Source organism: Monodelphis domestica, chromosome 3 (genome assembly GCF_027887165.1).
Source record: "Monodelphis domestica isolate mMonDom1 chromosome 3, mMonDom1.pri, whole genome shotgun sequence".
In the NCBI taxonomy this organism is placed as follows: domain Eukaryota; kingdom Metazoa; phylum Chordata; class Mammalia; order Didelphimorphia; family Didelphidae; genus Monodelphis; species Monodelphis domestica.
Window position 1 is genome coordinate 522,530,755 of NC_077229.1, and position 13,505 is coordinate 522,544,259.

The window sequence follows — 13,505 nt, forward strand, 5'->3', positions numbered from 1 at the left end:
AGAGAATCAACCAAAAAGTTACTCAAAATAATCAACAACTTTAGCAAAGTTGCAGGATACAAAATAAACCCGCATAAGTCATCAGCATTTCTAAATATCTCTAACCCATTTCAGCAGCAAGAATTAAAAAGCGAAATACCATTCAAAACCACCCTAGACAATATAAAATACTTAGGAATCGATCTGCCAAGACAAACACAGGAACTATATGAACACAACTACAAAACACTTTCCAAACAGCTAAAACTAGATCTATACAATTGGAAAAACAATGATTGCTCATGGGTGGGACAAGCTAACATAATAAAAATGACAATCCTACCCAAATTAATTTACTTATTTAGTGCCATACTCATTGAACTACCAAAAAACTTCTTTACTGAATTAGAAAAAAACATAACTAAGTTCATTTGGAAGAAGAAAAGATCAAGGATATCCAGGGAAATCATGAAAAAAAAATGCAAAGGAAGGAGGACTTGCAGTCCCAGATCTCAAACTATACTATAAAGCAGAGGTTATCAAAACAATTTGGTACTGGCTAAGAGACAGAAAGGAGGATCAGTGGAATAGACTTGACATAAATGATCTCAGCAAGACAGTTTTTGACAAACCCAAAGACCCCAGCTTTTGGGACAAAAATCCATTATTTGATAAAAACTGCTGGGAAAATTGGAAGACAGTGTGGGAGAGATTAGGTTTGGATCAACAGCTCACACCCTACACCAAGATAAATTCAGAATGGGTGAATGACTTGAACATAAAGATGGAAACTATAAGTAAATTAGGTGAACACAGAATAGTATACCTGTCAGACCTTTGGGAAGGGAAAGATTTTAAAACCAAGCAAGACTTACAAAGAGTCACAAAATATAAAATAAATAATTTTGACTACATCAAATTAAAAAGTTTTTGTACAAACAAAACCAATGTAACTAAAATCAGAAGGGTAGCAACAAACTGGGAAACAATCTTCATAAAAACATCTGACAAAGGTTTAATTACTCAAATTTACAAAAAGCTAAATCAATTGTACAAAAAATCAAGCCATTCTCCAATTGATAAATGGGCAAAGGACCTGAACAGGCAGTTCTCAGCCAAAGAAATCAAAACTATTAATAAGCACATGAGAAAGTGTTCTACATCTCTTATAATCAGATAGATGCAAATCAAAACAACTCTGAGGTATCACCTCATACCTAGCAGATTGGCTAACATAACACCTATGGAAAGTAATGAATGCTGGAGGGGATGTGGCAAAGTAGGGACACTAATTCATTGCTGGTGGAGTTGTGAATTAATCCAACCATTCAGGAAGGCAATTTGGAACTATGTCCAAAGGGCAATAAAAGACTGTCTGCCCTTTGATCCAGCCATAGCACTACTGGGCTTGTACCCCAAAGAGATATTAAGGAAAAAGGCTTGTACAAGAGTATTCATAGCTGCACTCTTTGTGGTGGCCAAAAATTGGAAAACGAGGGGATACCCATCAATTGGGGAATGGCTGAACAAATTGTGGTATATGTTGGTGATGGAATACTATTGTGCTAAAAGGAATAATAAAGTAGAGAAATTCCATGGAGACTGGAACAACCTCCATTAAGTGATGCAGAGCAAAAGGAGCAGAACCAGGAAAACATTGTACACAGAGACTGATACATTGTGGTACAATCGAAGGTAATGGACTTCTCCATTAGTGGCAATGCAGTGTCCCTGAACAATCTGCAGGGATCTAAAAAACACTATCCACAAGCAGAAGATAAACTCTGGGAGTAAAAACACCGATGAAAAGCAACTGCTTGACTACAGGGGTGGAGGGGATATGACTAAGGAGAGACTCTAAATGAACACTCTAATGCAAATACCAACAGCATGGAAATGGGTTTGAATCACGAACACATGTGATACCCAGTAGAATTGCGCGTGGGCTATGGGAGAGATGGTGGGAGGGGGGAGAGAAGAAAAGAAAATGATCTTTGTTTCCAATGAGTAATGTTTGGAAATAACCAAATAAAATTTTTTTAAAAATTCAAAAAAAAAAGAAAGGGAGGAAAAACAAAAAGAAAACAAAACAATAAACAAACAAACTTGTCTTAAGGGACCAAATAATGCAAAATAATATATATCCTTACAAGAAAAGTGGATATTGATAACTCTTAAAAATTGTTACTATCACCTGGGTAGCTAGAAGAATTATACTTAAAGGGAACAGTGACAAGAACAAAATGCCAAGACAATAATAAGCATATAGATATATGTTTGCACCAATGTATGTATATATATATATATATATATATATATATATATATATATACAACTAGAGTTTTAAAAAAGAAGTTAATACCAGGAGAAATGGGAAAAAAAACAAAATGTGGTAAATGTATATGTCACAAAGAAGCTCATAGTGGGGTGGGGGGGGCGACATCAATACACTGCAAGGGTAAATAGATTGGATAAAGGAAATAGTCAATTCTTACATGCATTGAAATTGACTCATAGAGGGAAGAACAATCAAATATATTTGGGCAGAGAATTGATTTGAACCCTATAGGGAAGTAGAAGATAACAAAATGACTGGTGGGGGGGGAATCAATAAAAGGGAGGGAGAGGGTGGGGGTAGTTTAAAAAAACTGTAAAGAAAACAAGAGGGGAATAAGTAGTGAGGGGATAGAAAGGTAAGTAAAATAAGGGTGAGAATTAGGGGGACCAATTAAAAACAAAACACTGGTGTAAAAAAGAAATAGTAAAAGGAGAAAGGGCAGGACTAGGAATGGAAATCAAAATGCTGGGAAATACAAAGTTGGTAATCATAACTATGAATGTAAATGGAATGAACTCACCCAATGCAAGCAAATACCAGAATGGATAAAAATCAAAGCTCTACCATATGCTGTCTACAAGAGACACACATGAGAAAGGTAGACACACATGAGGTAAAAGTAAGAGGACGAAGCCAAATGTATTTGACATCAATGGATAAAAAGAAGGAAGGAATCACAATCATGATATCTGACAAAGGCAAGGTAAAAATAGATCTAGTTGAAAGAGATAGGAGGTATTTTCATCCTGATAAAAGGCAGTATGGACAATGAGAAAATACCAGTACACAACATGTATGCACCAAATGGCATAGCATCCCAATTTCTAAAGGAGAAAGTACTGGAGTTCAAGGATGAATTAGATGGAAAAACTGTACTACTTGAAACTTCCTCTATAAGACCTAGATAAATCAAGCAAAAAATAAATAAGAAAGAGGTAAGAGAAGTGAATGAAATCTTAGAAAAATTAGAGTCAGTAAATATGTGGAGAAAAATAAGTAGGGACAAAAAGGAATACACCTTCTTTTCAGCAGCACATGGTACATTCACAAAGATTGACCAGGTCCTAGAGCATAAAAACATTGTAAAAAAGTGCAAAAGAGTAGAAATAATAAATGCAATCTTCTCAGATCACAATACAATGAAAATAATAATTAGTAAGGGTACATGGAGAGGCAAATCAAAAATTAATTGGAAATTAAACAAAACAATTCTCCAAAATCAATTAAAGAACAAACCATAGAAACAATAATTTTATTGAAGTAAATGACAATGATGAGAATTCCTTTCAAAATCTTTGAGATGCAGCCAAAGCAGTACTCAGGGGGAAATTTTTATCCTTGAGTTCAGATATTAACAAAATAGGGAGGGCAGATGTCAATGGATTGTGCATGCAAATTAAAAAAGAAACCTAAAAAGTGAGCAAATTATAAATCCTAAGGTGAAAACTAAATTAGAGACCTAAAAATCAAAGGAGAAATTAATAAAATTGAAAGTCAAAGAACTAATGATTTAATAAATAAGACTAGAAGCTGGTATTATTAAAAAAACAATAAAATGGACAAAGTCCTGTTCAATCTAATTTAAAAAAGGAAAGAAAAAAACCAAATTGACAGTATCCAAGATGAAAAGGGAGACCTCACCTGTAATGAAGAGGAAATTGCGACAATCATTAAAAATTATTATTCCCAATTATATGGCATTAAATATGTCAATATAGGTGATATGGATGAATATTTACAAAATTATAAATTGCCTAGACTAAAAGAGGAAGAAAGAGACTACCTAAATTCCATATCAGAAAAAGAAATTGAACAAGCCATCAAAGAACTCCCCAAGAAAAAATGCCCAGGACCAGATGGATTCACAAAGTCATCTTGATAAAAGGCACAATAGACAGGGAAATAATATTAATATTTTTGTACTCATAACAATTGGAATAATTTCTGAATTACTAATGGAGAAGTTACATGACTTACAGGATGAAGTAGACAGTAAATCTTTATTATTGGGGGAACTCAAGCTGTAACTCTCATGACTAGATCAATTCAACCAAAAAAATGAAAGAAGTTGTAGTTGTAAATAGAATGTTTGATATGATAGACCTCTTGAGAAAACTGAAAGAGAATAGAAAACAATCCACTTTTTCTCAAAAGTACATGGCACCCTCACAAAATTGAACACATAATATAGCATAAAATCTCATGATGAAATGTAAGAAAGCAGAAATATTAAGTGCATTATTTTCATATCATAATATAATTAAAATTACATTAAACAAAAGGCTGCATAAAGGACTAAAATTAATACAAACTAAATAATCTTATCCTATAGAAGGAGTGATTCAAAGAACAAATCATAAAAATAATTTCATTAATGAGAATGACAATGAGAGGACAACATATCAAAATTTATGGGATGTACCCAGCTATACTTAGGAGAAAATTTATATCACTAAATGCTAATATCAATAATATAGAGAATGAGCAGATCAAGGAAGTAAGCATGCAACAAAAAGAACAACAACAAAAACTAGAAATAGAACACTTTAAAAAACCCTAGTTAACTATTAATTAAAAAGAAATCTAAATTTCCAGTGTCTAAAGTGAAAAATGCAAAATCACAACAATTGAATAAGAAATTAAATCAATTATTGAGAATAATTCTTCTCAACTACATACCAGTAAACCTAACAATTGTCGTGAAATAGATGAATATTTACAAAGATATGCTGACCAAATTGACAGGAGAAGGAAAGTAATGCTTAAACCACCCCATCAGAGAAAAAGCAAGTGAACAAACCATCAATGAATTTCCTAAAATTCCAGTGGCCTTCTAGATTCACAAATTAATTCTATCAACTGTTCCAAAACAAGTAATTCCAATGCTATATAAACTATTTTAAAAATATTTGAAGACATTCTTCAAAATTCCTTTCATGTCACAAATATGGTGCTGATATCTAAATCAGAAAGAGCAAAAATAGAGGAAGAAAACTATAGACACTACTCCATAATCAATATTGATGCAATTTTTTTAATTTAAAAAAAATATGGTAATCTTCATGTATTTCTATGTAATTCTTCCACAAGTGCCATGTTAGTCTTCTCTGTCATTCTGATTTTAGTATATGTGCTGTCCAAGGAAGCACAATGTAAATTTTTTAATAAATTATCAGGATTATATCAATATATCATGTGGATCATACATCATGACCAAGTGGATTTTCTACCAATAATGCAGGGATGGTTCAAAATTAGGAAAACCATCAGTAGAACTGATCATGCCAATAACAAACCCAAAAGAAACCATATGGTTATCGCAATAGTTGCAGAAAAAGCTTTTGGTAAAATACAGCACTATATGCCTATTAAAATCACTAGAAAACATTTGAATAAGTAAATCTCTCCTTAAAAGGAATAAATGACATTTATCTAAAACCATCTGTAAGCATTTTCTGTAATGTGGATGAGCTAAAATCTCTCCCAATGAAGTTATAAGTGAAGTGAAGATGACCATTTTCATCACTTCTAATTTATTTTGTACTAGAAATTCTAGCTATGGAAACAAGAAATGAAATCAAAGGAATTAGAATAAGTAATGAGTGAATAAAGTTATCTCTCTTTACAAATTATATGATGGTATACATAGACAATAACAGAGAACCAAAAAAATTAATAGAACCAATTAACTTCAACAAAGTTGTCGGATATATAGTAAATCTGCATAAATTATTAACATTTCTATTTATCACCAACAAAATCCAAAGTAAGAGATAGGAATTTATTAGTGTAGTTTTGATGGAGTTGACAACTAGTCCAAATATTGTTGAGAACAATTTACAACTGTAGGCAAAGGGCTATGGAACTCATCATATGCCCTTTGATCCAGAAATACCACTATTAGGTCTTCATAATGGAGATCAAAGAAAAGGTAAAGGATCTACAGAGAGACAAAGAGAAGAGAGTCAGAGAGGGACAATGAGTTTGAGACAGAGAGACAGAGATAATGAAGGGTGGTGGTGGGAAGCGAGATTGAGAGAGAGAGAGAGAAAGAGAGAGAGAGAGAGAGAGAGAGAGAGAGAGAGAGAGAGAGAGAGAGAGAGAGAGAGAGAATATCAGTTCTTTTAATTCTTTTTTTGTAGTAATAAAAGAGATCTGGTATTTGACTGTGATGAAATAGTATTATGCAAAAATAAATAACAAGCAGGATGCATAAAAAATGAGTAAACTTATATGAACTCATGCAAAGTCAACTGAGCAGGACCAAGACACTCTTACATACAGTACTAGTCATATTGTAAGGATGATTAACTGTGAATGACTTAGATATGATGATCAAGACAATAATCCAAAAGAAATCCAAAGGACTAATAATGAAAGATGTCATCTACCTCTAGAGAGAATCCTGATTAACTCAATGCATATTGAAGTATTATTTTAAACAAATTCTCACCTTTTTGTGTGTTTTCTTTTGCAAACTGACTATGAATCTGACTTCTGGCATTTATTGAATATATCTCAGCACTGTTTTTAAAAAATAAAAGAGAGAAAGGGAAGGGAGGTACCCCCCTGGGGGAGGCTTGGGTTTTTAGTATGGAGAGAGAGGAAAAGAGAGGAGAAACTCCCTTTTGCAAAGCAGGATTCAGGGGAGACAGCAGATTAATGGGTTGACTCAGAGAGAGGAGAGGGGCTTTGAAGACTTTCCCCCTTCTGCCTTCCATCTTTAGCTAAAGCTGCTCTCCACAATTCACTCTTGTCCCTCTTGTCCCCCCTCCACTACTTGAGACCCAAAGGTCTCCCCTTGATCCATTCACTCACACTCAGCTTGGGGAACAGATAACTTTTAATATTGACTCAATCAGATAATACAAAAGGAAGAATGGGCAGGGAAGAATGGGAAAAGGAAAGTGGGAAAAGGGGTCCCTGTCTCTATCGAAACCCTTTTCCTCCCTCCTCAAGTTTTGGGGAGAACTCAGGCCTTGGCAGCCTGAGCCCCACTGAGAGAAAGTCACTTCAACTCACCCCTGGACAACAGGAGCTGAGGTAAAGTCTGCTCAGGTTTCTCTTCAGAAAGTCCCTTCAATTGGGAAGTGTTGGGGGGGGGGGAAGGATTTCCACTCACCAGCAGGAAAAAAGTGGGTAATCCTCAGGAGAAAGTCTTTATCCACTTTCTCTCTTCAATGTCTCAAGACAGAGAGACCCTCACTGCTCCCCTCACTAGAGTCTTCTCTCCTGATGATCCCTCCCCCGTTGAGGTGATCAATTTCATACTCTTCAGTCTGGCACTTTTTCTCTAGTGCTAGCCTCTATCATAGCACTGTACAGGAAAAAAATTCATTTCTTAAATAAAAAAAAGAAAACTCTGAAGTATCCTAGATTTTATGATGCTGTTATGATGTTTCCATATTTGAATTTGTTCCAGTGTTGGAGAGAGACTTTGCATTGGTAGTTATTCCTGTTGTTATTCCAGATCAATGGAGAAATTAAAGAAGTTGACTGAATGAAAGCAAAAGCAGAGAAAAGGTAGAGAAGAAGGAAAGGTTTTCTGGATTGTATGGACTTTGATTTTGAAACTGTCTGTTATCCTATTGTGAGAGAAACACTACATATGCTTAGTTCTAAAGTTTTCCTTTATTAGGGGTCAGTTATTTATAAATTTGAATGACCTGATAGGTTCTAAAAGGAGCCCAAACTTTTCTGTTTCAGGTGATGTTTATAGTCAAAGCTCAGGTAATGACTTGATTCTAATTCTTGTAAATTAGAGAGGGCAATCTGGGGGCAAAACAGACCAGAGAAGTGGGATGCTCAGAATGCTCTGATGATATTTTTTCTATTTTTGTCTAAAGACACTTGTTAAATTGAAGTTTGTGTTTGGATTTCTTCTTCTACAATTATTGTAGATCAATGGTGTCAAACTCAGAGGGACATGAAGGTTGAAATATGTACATACATGTTCTTGCAGGTCTCATATTAACTTTGATTTTAAATGTAATATATGTTTTATTATATTTTTGTTTATTGTATCAAAGATTTTCCAGTTAATTTTAATATGGTCCCTTGGTACTCAGGAATACTGCATGCTACATCTGGCCCACAGGACTGATGTTTGAAACCTCTCCTATTGACCATGATAGTTAGAATCTAGTTGATCTTATTCTTCAGTATGTCTGGTTATTTTAATTCTGCCCCTGACAAGGTAGTTAAAAGTCTATACCTGTTTTAGAGAGGTTGGAGCTCATTATTATCAACCATCAAGGGCCAAGATTTCTTAACATTCTTTAAAAAAATCATAATATGTGATATAATTACTATAACAAACTCTCAATGAGTAAATTACTCAAAAAATCAATTCAGGTTGACAACTGTTTTGATACCTAATCTTAAAGAAATTTGAGACAAAGAGCCTATAAATGAATTTTCTAAAGTCACATGGGCAGCATGTGTCAGACATAGGACTTGATCCTAGGTATTGCTTATTTGAAGAATGCACTTTTACCCATTTTAGTCCTGCCTAAATTGAATAGGTCAGTGTATTAGTTAGGATGAATGAGTCAGGATTATAAGAAAAATTCTTGGGATCCTCTTATTTGTCAGAAAGGTGTTCTGAATGGAAGTGAGTGTCTATTGCCTTCAGAAAGAAGTGAATTAATTACTGAGAACACACTGGTGCATAGTCTCAAAGACATGAGTCAAAAAAGTTCAACTACTGGAAGTGCAGGGCTTCTCTATTCTATGGTTACAATGGACGGAATTTTTAGTATAAGTTTTGTAAATCACTAATAGGAAAACACTTCACTTTTTTCAGTATTACTTATTAATGAGCTAAAATTTCCTTTCAAAGTAGAATAATAAACTAATTGATTCAAAATTTTCCATCACTGTGTTTTTCATGTAACTGACTCTTCTTTTAGCAAGAAGTGAAAAACATTGAGATACACAAATATGTCTTTCAAGCTAATGTGTAATGATCATATCCTTCATATTAAAGAATATAAGAAGAAATCTACTGACAACAGACCTGTAGTTTATTATAAATTCAGTAATCCAAAGGTCAAGCAAGAATTGCAAAGAGAAATTTTAATACATTCAATACACACATTAATTCCTGGGAGATTAAAATAATAAGGGAAGATTTTGGTAAAACCCTAACATGGAAGGTGAACAGTTTGATTGGTGATTCCTTTAAATATTAGTTACAGATACTTGTTCAGATTCAGAAGAATAATTTTAAAAAATAAGGAATGAGACAAAGAAGACCAAAATCAACTTTTAATTAAAAAAAGCAAAAGATTGGGCTGCAAACATGCACGCAAACACAAACACAAATATATTCACGTAAGAAAGAGTGAAAGTAGAGCAAATTAAGCTCGGTTAAAATAATGCATTTTGGACAAGTTTCAGAGGTTTTTGTTAGAAAAAAAAATTTCAGATTGTTAAAAATTATTTCAAACTGAAATTTACAATCTACTCTAGGCTTTTCAGTTGTAGTGAAAATACATGCCATAAATTGAAGTAATAGACCCTGGATCAATTTTTAAAAGTTCTCAGATATGTGGGAGCCACAGTCATCAATAAGCTTCATTGCTTTTTAAACGCAATTTAGCTGGCATGCATAGTAGCAGATGAATTGAAATCTGGAATTATTATAGCAAATATCCCCCAAAGAGGCTTATCCATGTGTACCAGCTGCTATGGTATCATACAACTATACATCCCAGGTGTTCTCTCTTGCAGTGCTTAACTGCCTAAAAATGCTGTCAATACAGAGCTTTATGAAAAACAAGCTGGTTTTCATGAAAGAGGTTCATGCTGTGACCAAATTTTCTTTCTAAAAGGGATTATAGAAGACGCCCTGAAATTTAACAACACCTAATATTACAAGGTGCATTGATTTCGGTAAATCTCATAAGTGTGTTAATTACGTATATTTGAGAAACCCGTTACTGAATAATATCATCCCAAAACATTGCTACTATAAATGAACTACACAGGGAAATACAAGGTAGACATTCTAGTGGGCTCTGAACAAATATTAGGTGATTTTGAAGACGGTAACATTTCTTTTGTTATTTGAGATTCAATGTCAGGTAATTGGTAGATCTAGCTGCTAGAAACAGAAGATTATTTTGAATTTAAAAATAAAACTAATATTATATGGTGGTAAATCTATCTTTAGAATCACTCTAATACTGATATACCACTCAAGTTTTTATGAGGCCATGACATCTCATTAATGAATCCAGGAAAATTCAGGACAAAGATAAAATTATTATTAAGAGATATCAGGAGCTAGTCGCAAGGACTGGATTTAGAGATAGAGGATGTTAATTCAAATTACGACTTTTCTGCTTCTTCTACCTATAAGACCATGCTCAAGTTATTTAATTTCTCTGGAACTAAATTCCTTCCTCTATAAAATGAATTACTTTCTGAAGTCATTTCTAGTTCAAAATCCTAATCGACCAGATTAAGGTATAAAAATGTGTTTTAAATTGGCCCAACCCTATTCTGTAACGGAAGATAACCACTGGTAGACTTAAAACTGTTAACCTTTCCTCCCCTAAAACATACATATGACAAAAAAAAAAGAAAATAGAACTGTAGTGTCCTTGAGTTTTGTAAACTCCTATCTGGTAGCTTGGCATTATATTTAATTATCTTATTCCATTTTTGGAAGTAATCAGGTCCTTATTACAGCAATATCTATTAAAAAATTCACTTTTATAGGGACTAGTCAGGAATTTAAAATGATCCCTAAAGTCCTCTGTTAGACTTGCAGCTGGAACTTTCTGTATATATACACTCTCCCCCAATAGAAGAGTCCTTCACAACAGATTCTATCTTTTTTACTCATATCCCCAAATATTAGCAGTGGGCTTTGTACATACAAAGTACTTGATAAATATGTAATTCATCAAAATGTATTCAAGTACAAGCATTCACATAATTAAGGTCGTTTGGAACATGAAATGAGTGCAAAATAAAGGCCAGGGAATGTTTGGGGGAGAAAAAGAGGGAAACTTCAACCATGTTACAGAGAAAAGGAGAAGGTAAAAAAAGAATATCAGCTTTTTCTTGGAGGAGAAACATATAAGAATTCATGAAGAAATTGAAATTGAATCCTTTAATATCTTTTAATTAGAAATGAAAAGAAGGATACTATATTTTCTGATTTTTATATAGTCCTAAAACCATGGAAAAATTTCCTACTATCTAATAAACTTAAGTTTGATCATCACACACTCTAGATTTGTAATCTATTGTGTAGAAATCCAGTGTAGAATTCTGAGTTATTGAAATTGGTCAAATGGTTCACTGAATCATGGTTTGTGAATGCTACGTATTACTTACTTAAGGATTGATATGCTTCAAATATTATGGATTGTCATTTTCTGATAAATATGTTTTTTCTATTTCAATATAGCTTTAAAGATTCTCCATTGCTTCTCTAGGAAAAAAAATCCAGTAATTGGAGCATACTTTCATATTAAAATAGTGAATGTGTCATATACCTCCATTCCCTCCATACTTTTCCCTTATTGTGGAAAGATGCATTACTCTATTATTAGTATATCATATATAATGTGTTTTGGATTAAGGACCACAAAAGAGATGTTTGGATTAGTGAGCTTCATAGTAATGATTCACAGAATTGCTGAATACATCAAAGGCATTTGTAGTGGGTTTAGATGTATCGGGAAAAAAAGTAGCATTCCCACATGCTAACCAGATAGACAGTAATAACACTCCCCTCTTTTCTCCTCTCTATCTTTGTATCTGAAAGAAAAAGCTAACTCTGCATTTTATAAAAAATTAAAAATCAAATACAAAAATCTGAACCTACTACTAAAAATAGTCCTCATTTTCTTGACAGGAACAGAATAGTGAAGATTAATACTTCACATTAGGGTTGGACTACATGGCCTCTAAGATTCCTCAACTCTAAGATCTATAATTCTATTAAATTATAAACTCTTTGAGGAAAAAAAAAAAGATCACCTGTTATCTATAGCTGGTGATTAAATTCTACAACCTCTTTGAAAAGTGGGCACATTTCCTACAGGTAATTTAGCACACTGGTTGGAGGCAAGAAACAGGACCATATAATTGGCCTGTGGTACTGGATGATTTCCATCCAGGGCTTCATTAGAAAAAAAAAAGAGAGTATTTAAGACAAACAAACAATGCAAACACTGATAGTGTACATTGTGAATATACTGGTAACTGATTATCCTCTTAAAAATAGATTGCATACATGAAGGGCAGGCGAGAAGCAAAGAAGCTGAGCTGAAAATTGTTGTTGATTTTTTTAATGGCCCCCAAGTCTCAAACCACAGTAATGACTTTCTTTTTTTCCATTTAAGAAAATATACTTTACTCCCAAGGAAAGATTAATTCTAAATATGCTATGGAAAAGTAAAAATTAACTTATTCCACATCTTTTCTACCTCCAGTTGGATGTAACATATTATTCAGTGGAGTATAAGTTAGTCAGGAAATCATGTATATTTGCAAGAAACAGGAACTATTCAATTCAAAACTTGTTTTACAAATGAAGAAACTGAAATCTAAAGAATTCAATGAATTGCCCTCACTCACAAAGATGAAAGAGAAAGGAGGATAGAAACTCAGAACACTAGTGATAGCAATTAGAGAAGAAAAAGAAATTGAAGGGATTAAAGGAGTCAACAAGGAAACTAAACTCTTTGCAGACAATATGATAGTATACCTAAAGAACTGCAGAAAATCAACTAAAATATCATTAGAAATAATTAACAACTTTATAAAAGTTATAGGGTACAAGATAAACCCACATAAATCATCAACATTTCTATATATTTCCAACAAAACTCAACAGCACAAGTTAGAAAGAGAAACTCTTTTCTTTTTTTAAAAATCATTTAAAATCACTTAGACAATATAAAATATTTAGGAATCTATTTGTCAAGACAAACACAGGAATTATATGAACACAACTACAAAACACTTTTCACACAATTAAATCTAGATACAAACAATTGGAGAAATATTAACCGCTCATAGGTAGGAAGAGCTAATATAATAAAAATGACAATCCTACCCAAATTAATCTACTTATACAGTGCCATAACTATCAAACTACCAAAAAACTTTTTTTTATAGAATTAGAGAATTATTATAACAAAGTTGATCTGAAAGAACAAAAGGT

At 33.2% G+C, this 13,505-nt stretch overlaps 1 non-coding gene across 1 annotated transcript; it reads right to left on the reverse strand.

Annotated features, from left to right (window-relative positions):
* Positions 1–5,361: 5,361 nt before the first annotated feature.
* On the reverse strand, positions 5,362–5,466 carry LOC130458621 (U6 spliceosomal RNA). The gene has a single exon (XR_008918033.1). It is a non-coding gene; the product is annotated as a U6 spliceosomal RNA (small nuclear RNA).
* Between the last annotated feature and the right edge of the window lie 8,039 nt (positions 5,467–13,505).